This window comes from Gavialis gangeticus, unplaced genomic scaffold (assembly GCF_001723915.1).
Source record: "Gavialis gangeticus isolate Ggan-Ray unplaced genomic scaffold, GavGan_comp1, whole genome shotgun sequence".
In the NCBI taxonomy this organism is placed as follows: Eukaryota; Metazoa; Chordata; order Crocodylia; family Gavialidae; genus Gavialis; species Gavialis gangeticus.
In genome coordinates, this window is record NW_017729032.1 from 256,753,116 (window position 1) to 256,765,293 (window position 12,178).

Below are 12,178 nucleotides of genomic sequence, written 5' to 3' on the forward strand. Positions count from 1 at the left end.
TTGGAGAAAACTCCAGCCCCCCTTCAACAATTCACTTATGTATTTGTCCTTGATACTGAGGACATCTTTCTGGGGAATTTCTGTAGGGACAGGATACACTGAGGTTCGCTAAATATATGAAGTGTGTGTGTGCATGCGCACATGTGTGTATGTGGAGAGGTCCACTTCTGTCTGTGGTATATCCAAACATATTTAATATGCTGAAGACACTGACTTAAAATAATATTTCTCCTTTACAATGTCACGTCTCCGGTGAATCACATAATAGCATCATCCACATCTATTCCATTTGTCTTCTTGGGTTTTGCATATTATTTATCTTGTGAATCACTTAAGTTTTATTTAAAAACCAAAATAAACCATGTTTTCCTTCTTATAACTGAAGTATCTATGAATAACCTGGATATCTGAAGTATCTTTGGAAATTTGCATATGTTCTCTTTCTTCTCGGTTTATTTTTGCATTTCCTAAGTACTAGTAAAGAACTTTTCTCAAAACTTTCTCTTATTCCTTTGTTTGTGTACAGCATTGCACCTATATTCCTCAAGAATCACATGCAGATTTAGTGCATGCTTATGCACAGAGCTCCAGGAATATTTGATCTCTGTCTCCCGCTGCAATATGAGCCTCTACATGCCTGTATGACATGTGAACTGTTCAAAATCTTTTTTGAGCTTTTTTTAAGCTCCGGTTTTGTCCATGGGAATGTATGGTATTTCACTACTGCAAATATGAAGATTATTGTTATAACAAGGGTAGAAAAGTAGGTGAAAGCTTGACTGAACTGTACTTAAAGGCAGAATGAAATTGTATTTGTTTATATAGATAGACAGACAGACAAGATCCTATTCTCCCTTCACTTTCAGTACTTACACCCCTATCAATCAGCTAAATTCATTATACAAACTAGAAAGAAGAATCGAGGCCCCTAAAGGTTCCAGATCATTTATCTATGAATTTATCTGAATCTACAAAAGAAAATACATTTTCACATACATAATAAAACTTGAATATTTTTTTGTGTTTTGCCTTGTAAGAGAATTTGCTTATACTAGTAAAATGCCTTGTTATCTAAAAGGTTTAACTTATTATGGTGCTGAATAGGAATTTTTCCTTAGTTTAGACAAGAACAGCCTGGATTAAAATAAATTATCTAATCTTCATTGCTTCTACTTCACACAGTTCTCAAAAGTACCAGGGACTGCTAAATTCCACAGAGCTGCACTGGTGAAATCTATCGTAAGTGAGCTGAGGGTCCCAAACATGGCCAATATGTTTGTATAATCTTCAGTCAGGCTGCAATAAATGCAAGGATTCCATTTCATGGAACTGGAAAGGGAAAAAAAGGGCAGCTCAATGTCATGATCAAAGCAGTCATAGTCATAATATTCTGTACACAGTATGTTGTGCTCTACAAAAGATGACTGGTACAGGAAGGAAGAATGCAGTGAAATTATTCCCTAATAGGCACGTCAAGAAGCTTCTCATCCATGTAAATTAAACTACTTAAGCTGAAGCATGTTTCCCCTTGAGAATCATACCATTCTTTGTTTGAGATGAGCTAGCTGATTTCAATAGTTTACTAGCTGCCAGTAGCATAAACCATGGCAAACCTTTGAGGAAAACCTATTGCGCCACCTGACATATTTTGAACATTAAAGTAAAAAGAGAAAGCTGTCTGGATACTTTAGGTAAATCATTGTCAGTAAATATTTTCTTTTGTTTTGATACAAAGCAAATGGGGCATTTCAAAAAGTGGAATGTTGTTAATATTTAGCACAGGCTACAGCTGACCTGGTTGAGTCACATTAGAAATTAAAACAAAGGACCTGATGTTGCAAGGTGCCAAGCATTCCTGATCAGGAACCAAGTTTCTTTTATGTCCCATTTCAGTTGCTGTGTTGCACAGTCTGACTCTAAGGAGATTACTTTTCCTTTTCTTCCAAATCTCAGGGTATTCTCTTTGGTGTGGGAGGCTGTCGTCTGAAAACCCAGAAGCTCTTTCACTTACAGATGAGTTCTGTGTGTTGACCATTTTAAGTCATCAGCATTGTGAAGGAGTATAAGTCTTGTTAAAACTATAAAATAAGCAAGTTTTGAAGTAACAAGGGCCATCACAGACATGTCATTAAACAATTATCTGGTGAGGTAGGAGTACCATAAAGTGTTGTTTTCTTACCATGAAAAGGCCAAACCACAGTGGTGGTTGCTCAGACCACTTTAGAAAGCAGTATACTCACTCAGATACCATAAATATGAATTTAGGCACCTGGATCTTCATCTGCTGTAATTTACTGTGATTGTACTGAAGTCAATGAAGTGACCCTAATTTACACACGTAAAAGATCTGTGTCATGTTTTTTGTAAAACTTCACCCAGGCTTTTTATTATTGAATGAAAAAAATATTTTGGGAGCACAGTGATTATCTTTTGCCTTAATTCTTAGAAGATCACAGAAAATGAATTGCAGGCCATTTCTTTTTCTTGCTCCTGCAGCTTATGTGCAAGGAGAATGGCCAGTTTTTGGACGACTCATTTGGGGACCACCTTCTTCAGTTCCAAATGTGAGGACTTTATTGAACACAGCAAATTGCTGAAATAAAAGAAAACAGTTGTTGGTTTTTTTTAATAAAACAAAGCAAGGCTTTAAGCATCAAAATGATTACATCAAATTTGATTTCTTGGATTCTGATCTGTATGGGAAGGACCCAATATGTGGTTAATTAAAAGCAGCTAACTGGAAGTCTGGGTCATGCTCAATTATTTTTTTCCTTTTCAAAACTGGAAAAGCTAACAAGTATGCAAAGGATGGGAAAATCTGCCAGAACTGATACTTTTCCTTCAAAGCAGACAGGGCTTCAGGAACTCTACCTGAATCTATATCAATTTTGCTCACTCTTTACAGCATAATGTGGCCATATGTTGCTGACCCCTGGTTTAGACTAGCACATGAGTCCTTTAACTTTTAATTTCTCCAGTCATAGTGATTTTCTCAGCATCCTGGAGTGTAACCCAGAGAAAGCTCACTCCCATTTATAATAGAGTCCACTAACTCCAATTTTACTTAATAATCAACAAGATTTTGCTTCACAACAAAGAGATTTGGTTAGTGAATCTAAAATACCTTCTGCAATTTAACAAATTCCATTCTTTGGCAGTTAAGACACAAAGGGCTAAATTCTAATTCCTGTGGCATATGTTCCTGTGTTTCTCAATGTTCCTGCAACTGCAGACAAAGATAAAGAAACACAGTATGTGACATTGCTCAGCTGACATTCAAATAAACCCTGCATTTGTGGGTAGTGATTATGGGGTATGCATAACTGCACTTGTCAGATGGTGATGGGCACTTCACGTGTTCTAAATTCCCACTGAAGAGCCATATTCTCCTTTCAGAGACACATCTAAAACAGACATATCAAATAACTGACACAAGTAAAAGGAATTGTTCTTTTCAGAAACAGCAACTTCATTGACTCCTTTTTTCTCTGCATATTAATATTATATTACAGTACTAAAAAGGAGACTTAAACATCAGGAATAGACTATTGTTTCAAAATCCCAAGCTGAATCCTGAGATGCATGGTATTTCTAAACAAATGAGCTCTCACTAAGACCGTGGGATTCTCAGTTTCTTTTATGTGTTGACCCTAGCACTTTCAAATACTTTCCTTAATCGTTATTGACAGATAGTGTACCTGGTCAGCAGATTTGACAGAAAAGCTCAAAGTCTTACTCACTGGTCTGGCGAAAACTGTGGGCCTGCCACAGTGAAATCATGGGAGCGTTGCCATTAGCTTCAGAGAGAATATAAGCAGTTCTTAAGGACTATGCACCTGTACAAGGCAGACAAGGAGGGAGTTTCTATTATAGCATCTGCTGCTGACCCATTCTTAGGTTATTTCTAGACTGTTATTTAAGGACGACCCTGAGGGTCATCCTCAAATAGCTTGAGCCAAATAAGCAGTCCCTCCTCATTGATAGCTTACCTGGTAGTCACTCCACACAATGATTCCTTTCCTTCCCCTTCTAGGCACCAGTCTGTTCATTATCTGTCTCTCCCTCTAGGCTTGGGTCTAACTGTTCGGAGTGGAGAGAAGGATCTGTGTGTAAAATGTCCAGAAGTCAGGAACAGGGAACTGTAGTATTACCACTGATTGATTTCTTGTACTTGCAGTCCACCACAGTCACCGAGGTAGTGAACACACTTTGTGGGGAGGGGCAGGCAAGGAGGTTTGACTCCAGATCCTAAAACAGAGCTTCAGACTTGGGCAAGACAACTTCCAGTGTTTGGGCATAAGGGTTCTCATTGTAGAAGAGCAGGGCACATGGGTCTACGGGAGCCCTAAATTCCACATAAATTGGCAGTGAAGACAGGGTGCCTGTACATGTGTCAGGAGGCTACTCTGAAATACTGTAATTACAGCACATCAGAGCAGTCTCGATTAATCCATGATTTGTGTGCCAGTATCCCTGCACTTCAAAATGGTGGCAGAGGCATTTTAACTAAAGCTCATTTGACAAGCTTTAGATAAAGCACCCCTGCCACAGTTTTGAAGTGCAGGGACACTGATACACAAGACATTGTGGGCGCTTTAATTAGAGTGGCTCTCAGAGCTGTTCTAATTAAAGTGCTGCCCCCCCCACCCCTGGAGCACATGTACAAACTCACTTAGAGACCAGCATCCTGTGTATTGATTGCATAAGGTGGCACTTGTCGGGCTTTTGCAGGGAGTGAACAGTGAAGAACAAAGAAAAATAAAACTTAAGAACATAACTCCCACATTGGGTCAGACCAATGGTTCATCTAGCACAGTATTGTCTCTGACAGTGGCAGAAGTGGATGCTATACAGGGAGAGCACTGGCCTATCTTTAGAGCGATCTATACCCTGTTCAATACCCTCCTTAGCATCCACCATTATAGGTTTAGAGAGGCCAGAGGAAACATCTCCAACCATTTTGTTCAATAGCCATTAATAGATCTATCATTCATGAATTTAGCATAGCCAGGCTCAGAAAAAGACTACATATCTGCCTCTGCCACCTCCTGAGTCATTTAAAGATAGCTGTGGCAGGGGAAACAGGGAGAGCCTAATTCACAGTTACACTAAAGCCTCTTTGAACTCTCTGGCAATGTAAAAAGTCCTTAGTGTAAAGGAGAAGTAGGCACAGCTACACCATACATCACAGCTAATGTGTTTACTTGAGAACACCTGCCATTCTTATGGTCACCTCTGGTCAGTTTAATAAATAGGGAACAGCAGAATTTTTGGCTTCAGCATTAGTACCATCTGTTCTTAGAGTACAGAACTGTCTGTCTTAAGAAGGACGGCTGTTATTTTTCCATGAAAGCACAGTTGCCTCATTGTAGGCAAGTACAGCTTTGAACTTCCAGATTATCAGGTACAGTAACCATTTTATTATTCTCCATGCCATTTCTCATCAGATAAACTCTGGAAGTTATTTACAGTTCAAATCATTTCAAGGTTTCTGGAATGTGAAGCAATGCTGATTACACGATTAGCTTCACATTACTACAAGTAAACAGAAAATTTTCCAGATTCCTGTGGTGTATGAGCCAAATTCATTCAAATGAAGCCTAGGCTGAAACTCCCCTGGGAGTGCCTGACCCTAATTCTATGGCCATCCAAAAGGAGCTCTAGAAGAACTGTCTCCACTCTTATGCCTGGTAAAGACCATTACTGTTACTGAATAAGACTGCGAGTGAAAATCCTCCTTAGAAGTGCTTCCTATGGCTACACAACTTTTTTTTTCTGAATTTTTTTAACCTCCATATTCTGGGAATAGCAGCTCATCCTCTGGGACAATTTAGCTTATGCTAAATTGTGTTCCAGTGTCTTCTCTTTGTCCTATGGCTCCACCAGCTGCTCTACCTCCATCATCAATTCTTCCTGCTGTTTGCATCACAGTATATAGCTAACTCTCACTCTGTGAGGGGTCTGGGGGGTCCCCTGGCAGCCTGCACCCTAAATACTCCCATAATCCATGACAGACATCTCCTATGTGTGCACAGGCCTCTAAAGCAATGCTCTGCACGGGTTACATGTTTGTTCTAAGTTGTATTCTGAGTTGTATTCTGTATTCTGCTTACATAAGCCTGGAAAAGCGCAGGCTTAGGGGTGATCTGGTGGCTGCCTATAAGTTTACCAGGGATGTTCATCAGGATATGGGGAACATCTGTTCACCAAAGCACCCCAAGGGATGACAAGATCGAATGGTCACAAACTCCTCTGTGACCATTTCAGGCTGGACATAAGGAAGAACTTCTTTACTGTTTGACCCCCAAGGTTTGGAACAGACTGCTGCCAGAGGTGGCTCAAGCACCTATGAACGCCTTCAAGAGAAATTTGGATGCTTATCTTGCTGGGATCCTATGACCCCTGCTGACTTCCTGCCCCTGGGGCAGGGGGCTGGACTCGATGTTCCTTCGGGGTCCCTTCCAGCCCTAATGTCTATGAAATCTATAACCCTTATTTAAGTAGGTCACTCAGGTGCCCTTTTCACCTCAAAGGCAGCAAAAAGGCTAGGAATAGCAACAGGTCTCTGAGCCTGTTGCTATGTTGCTTCGATCGGCTACTCATTCCTTATGTTTCATTTCATTGGTTAAATATTAGAGCCAGTGTTACACACTATGCTTTTGTTGCACACTGTAGCCAATGTTGGACTCACTATGTTTACAAGATTGACAAGCATGGAAGTTCAGTAAGGAGTTGGGTGGGGGAGTGGGAAATGAACCTTGGGCTGCAGCTAGTACATCCTCTCCAGGCCTCCAGGCAGAAAATGGGGGGGCTCACTTCATCTCCTCTTAGTTGTAGCTCTATAGTTTACAGAAGTTCATCTCCGAGAGGTCTCATGGCCAGCAGAATGCTGAAGGCTCCATAGTCCACTTCAAGCCTACTTTTACTATAGGCCTACAACATGACTATTCTTCCAAGAATTAAAATCATGGCAGCTTCTTCCTTGATTCTATTACTTCTTGACCCAAAATACAAACTTAGGCTGGGTTACATTAAGCCTATTTACCCAGGGAATGGCAGAAGGCTATGTTTCACTGCAGTGGGTATGCATTTTTCTATCACTTTACCGATGAGGAACTTCTCATACTATTATTTATATCAGGAATGGGCAACCTATGGCCCATGGACCTGGTCCAGCCTATGAAGAGACTGGATCTGGTGTGTGGCTGCTCAGGAAATTGACAGCACATTCCAACTTGAGCCAGAGAGGAGGTATTCCCAGGTTCCTATTGCCTACTTCATCTATGCCCTTTATAGCATCTACTGACTACTTGGGGAGCATAGAGGTACAGCCTGCAGCAGGGGCTGAATCATGAGCCGTGGGAAAAGGTTGCCAATCCCCGATTTATACCAATGGTGAATTTTTATGCTTTGTTTCATGAAATGTACTTTGAAGGGAAGTAAGAAAGAGTGATGTGCAAGAGTAAGAATTGCAACAACAGCAAAATAATAGTACTACAACTTAGCATTTGCACAATGTCGTACAAACTTAAAATACAGGTAGAATCCTTTGTCAAAATGGTTATTAACTAGATTTGATATTTCAGCCAATCTGAGCACACAAGAGTGGGATAGACATGCATGGGGCAGAGCATCTGACCCTGAATCTATTATTTTTAATGATGTTGATTAATGCATTAATTGCTGCAGTATCAATTACACTAAAAGATTATCAGGAGCCTTAAATCCTATAGTTTTTAGCAAATTAATTAAAGGATTTGAATCCTCATGAAACCAAAAATTCTTCATTGTTTAATACCATAATCTTCTTTGTTATGAATTAGGGTTCCAGTCATACAAAATAATCCACAACCTTCTGCAGCGCATAATGCAATGAAAAGTGCATGTGTCTGGTTCCAAAGCCAGCTAAGCTGTTTTTAATGAGTAGGGGCATCGGTAGGATGCTAAAGTAGTCAGCTGGTTAGAAGAACTACTGAATAGTCAAAATGTATTAGTATGATTGGTAGTCTGAGTGTGAAGAGAAGACCGCTCTGGAAGCACACTGAGAAAGAAGGCTATATTTCTGTATGAGTGGAGGCCTATCAAGAAGGCCTAACTTCACAATAGTGTGGACTTCATTGGTTGTGTGTCAGTAATCTAAGTGCCATGCTCAATTTGCACATATTTAATACAATATTATATATATAAATATTGTAAAATAGTATGTTTTATATTTATATTGTATATTTATATATAAATTACATATGGCAAATATATTTAATAAATTAATGCATTAAAATAAAATCTCAGATAATCTTAATAGTAGCAACTGAACAGGATGAGCAAATGTTAAGGAAACTGTTCCTATTTAAGGAAAGACGATGTTGTTGTTGTTGCTGTATCACAGTAGCTTTATATATATTAAAAAAATCCCAGGAGCTAGCACAAGAAGGCAAAGTTTAATGGGAAATAACAGCTGTGCTACTTTGGGTTCATGGAAAAAAAAAATTAAAGGCATCTTGGATAGTAAGAAATGCCAGAGGTCAGACCAAAAGCATTCAGGCTGACTTGCAATAGGTCCCAATACTAATTCAGTGGTCCTGTCTTAGATGCATTTTACTCATATAGTTGTCTGTTTAGCTACTGTTTATGCTCCTTCTGCAGCTACTTTCTCTGAGAGAGATCCAGTGCAATCATTAACTCACTTACACAATATATAGATACTTAGTTATGGTACTTACAGCCCAGGTCAGATCTAGGTCTTTAAAAAGGGGGAGTGCAATTGATGTGGTATATCATCACATATAACACAATGCATATTTTTATCATATTAAAAATAAAACTGCAGGAAAAAAGACTAGCTTAGTTTGTGAAACATTAAGACCACTAAAAAGGAGAGAGGATCATTAACACCTGTGGAATTAAGAGTTTAGAAGAAATCAGGTGGAGTATAATGAGCCATGAAACCAACTGTTTCATCACTGATACCTGACTAGAAGAGCTGTTGCCACTTTCAGGTAGTTGGTTTAAAAATTTGGGTGAACCAGGAATTAAAGCAGGGAAGGTGGGTGTGCAACTGCACCACTGAAACCCTTTGGATCTGCCCCTACTTATAATATAGTTATACTTACCCAATACATGGGTAATCTTCCTAAAAAAAAAAAAAAGGTCTCCTGTATGAACTTTTGGCTCTTGCAGAATTTTTTTTTCAAGTATTCCCTATACTTTCTTGCTCCTTGGAAGATGTCCTAATGCTGATAAGAAGGCAACATGTAATTATACCCCTTTAGAGATTTTCAGGAGACATGCCCAAAATGGCAGTACCAATGCAATCCATGTCAGGTAGTCTGCAAGATTCAGCAGTCAATGCTCTGTTTGCATTATATGCAACAAGGTAACACTGCAACTGTCTTTCATGATGCCCTGGAGACCACTTACCATGCTGTCATCAACCTATTGGGAAGACAGCTCATATGCTTGCAAGAATATCTAAGTGCACATATGGTTCACTGAACTGCACTGAAGGACCACACCTCTTTTCACTTAAGGACCACTACACTTCTAACTGGTGTGTGCAGTCTTGGGTGACTGTCAGAATGACAGATATTGAAAGGTGTGTAATTGGACTCTGCTCTCATATCAAACTTATAAATATGAGCTAGGACTCTGCCTCATAAACTGTCTGCCACTCAAAGTAGTTCTAATGACCTGCAAAACTGCAGGGAAGAGTTTCCCTAACATTTTTTCACAAATAGGTGGATTCTAGCTTCTGGATTTGTGCATGGACAAACGGGGTCAGTTACATTCAGGAAAATACCTTATTGCAGCTTCAGGGGACCTAGGAGGATGCACACCTATTTCCAGTGTTTTACAAATTGCATCTTGTAACTTGTAAGAGGGAGCCCTGACCCTTGTTACTGAGAAAGAGGAGGGTAGCTGGGGAAGTCTACAATGAGTCTGATGGCAAAGGGTACCAGGTGTAAGCCCCCTTTTGTAAATTGAGCCACTGGCTGCATAAGGTCAGGCTGCTGATGAGGGATTCAACAGTATCTGGCCCTAGAGAGAACTCGGTCAGATAACCAGAAGGGGCCTGGGCTTGGGGTCATATAAACCCTGCCTTTAGTTATGCTGGGATAAGTAGTTTGAGTGGTGAATGGAACTTCCTTCAATTTAGAGTGAGGCTGATCTAGGTGAAATTCTTGGCAGGCTAGGGGAAACTAGCTTGCTTAACTAGGGGTGGTACAGGAAGCAAAGAGAAAAGGAGGGGTTTATATTTGGGTTATAACATTTGGTTGGTGTTGTTTGCTTACATCTGATGAGAGGCTTGGACACTGCTAGACAGTACTAGGTATGCTCTGCAGAACAAGACTGGCTGTAATCAGGGGTGTAATAAGCTGAGGCGGAAAATAACGGACCTGGGCCAAGGTCTTGGCCTCGCGTTCAGTGTAGCTGTTTCTTCACAAATCTTATTTGTCAGTGTTCTCTAGAAGGTACACCATAATCAGAGGCCACTTTCTTCCTTTACCTTGATACAAAAATTCTCAGCCAGGTTTTTAATGTTCTTTCTCTTTGATCAATTTTTAAGGCTCTTCCCCCCCCCCCCCATTGGTTTGTTTGTTTTCCCCATACTGCTATCTTTGAGTTATTTTGCTTAATTCTTTTGTTTGTTTCCTCCAAAATTTATTCTTCTATATTTTGGTTTAATTGCTCTGTTTCAACCTATGTGATTCCAATTCAGCAAATACATTTATGCATATTCCTAGCTTTCACTGAACTTAGTTAAATATTCTAATACTTGTTTCTCTCTCAGTTTCTTCTCTTCTGACTTTCCCAAGTCCTCCATCCCTATGTTGCTTTCCTTATTATAAATGGGAATGATAAATGTCTGTCTTTTTGTTGTTCAGCAACCCTTCTCTTAAAAATATGTATCCTTATAATGTGGTCACCACTGAAATGTTAATAAATTGATATCTCCGTTTTGGAAGGAAAGATTTTTTTCTGTTTGTTTGGGTTTTTTTTTGTTTACTAATGATAATAGACATGTGAGTGAAAAGAAAGGGAGAAAAGCCATTCTTTTTCTGACATGAACACTTCTAATTTAAAATAAAAAGATCAAAATTGCAAGGAACAATGAAAATCCATAAAACAGTCTCTAGAATATTTTCCTTTATAGTCTGTACTCGGCTGAATCCCAAATGCCACATGCCTACAGCTGAGAGCTGATTTCCAGAGATTTATTGGGGCTGTAAGCAGAAACTGAATTCACAACAGCTATGTGGCCATAGAACATGCACCTTGCCAACTGTCAGATTTGGGGAAAACTCTGAAATCCAAAAGAAAAATACAGCTCACAAAGAATAAAAGGAAAAGCTAATTTTTTTCCTCTAAAAGCATATTGTGTTTCCTTATCTGGCAAGTAGTATACTCATTAATGTAATCAGAAAACATAGAAGATTTAGTTCATAACAAACAAAGCTCTGGAAGAGTAACTTCTTGAAACTTCAGCAGTGGATAGAGCCTCCATCAATAGATATATTCACTTAATGTGGTAAAAGGTGCAAAAGGTTGTACAGACACCTACCTATCTCTTAGCTCAAAGAAACTGTCCCAACCTTCTTGAGATGCATCCATGTACAGGCACCTGCAGCTCCTTCTGGTGTTGTTGGAAATTGGTTCCTCTTTTTGTGAAAGCTTGAGTAGATGGAGGCCTATAGCACTACATGTTTCTGTGTTTTACAATGACCCTAAGGGATGCTGCAAGGATATGAAATTGTCACAAGATGGGTTTACTTAGACATTAACTGTGATAATCATCCTCTCTTTCCAGACTGCCCTCAATGCCCGTACCCAATTAACGTACTAATGCTGTGCACTGGAGACTTGTTCCTGTTTGGATTTACCTAGTGTTCAAGAGGGACATGCAGCCTCCTTTCAGCAGCTGTTTCCTCCAGAGCGAGTAGCATGAAAAAAATGACAATACTGCCATTCTCATATATCTAGTCACCTTGCTCAAATCATACTTACCAGCCCTATACTAAAAACCAGATACTTAAAATGCCTCTCTCGAATGTGTTAGTTACCACCTTGTGGGGGGGCGGGAAGTGAGGTAGGTTGTGATCAAAGAAATACTGACACATACCTTAAAAAACAAACAGCTCTCCCCCGCCCAAAAAAATCCAAAAAACAAAAAAACCCCAAC

General features: G+C 39.6%; 1 long non-coding RNA gene across 1 annotated transcript; it reads right to left on the bottom strand.

Moving 5' to 3' along the window:
* Window positions 1-2,440: 2,440 nt before the first annotated feature.
* Window positions 2,441-11,728, bottom strand: LOC109302565. The gene is made up of 4 exons (XR_002098844.1): window positions 11,561-11,728; window positions 3,990-4,103; window positions 3,741-3,836; window positions 2,441-2,593 (listed from the first exon to the last, which is right to left on the bottom strand). It is a non-coding gene; the product is annotated as an uncharacterized LOC109302565 (long non-coding RNA).
* Between the last annotated feature and the right edge of the window lie 450 nt (window positions 11,729-12,178).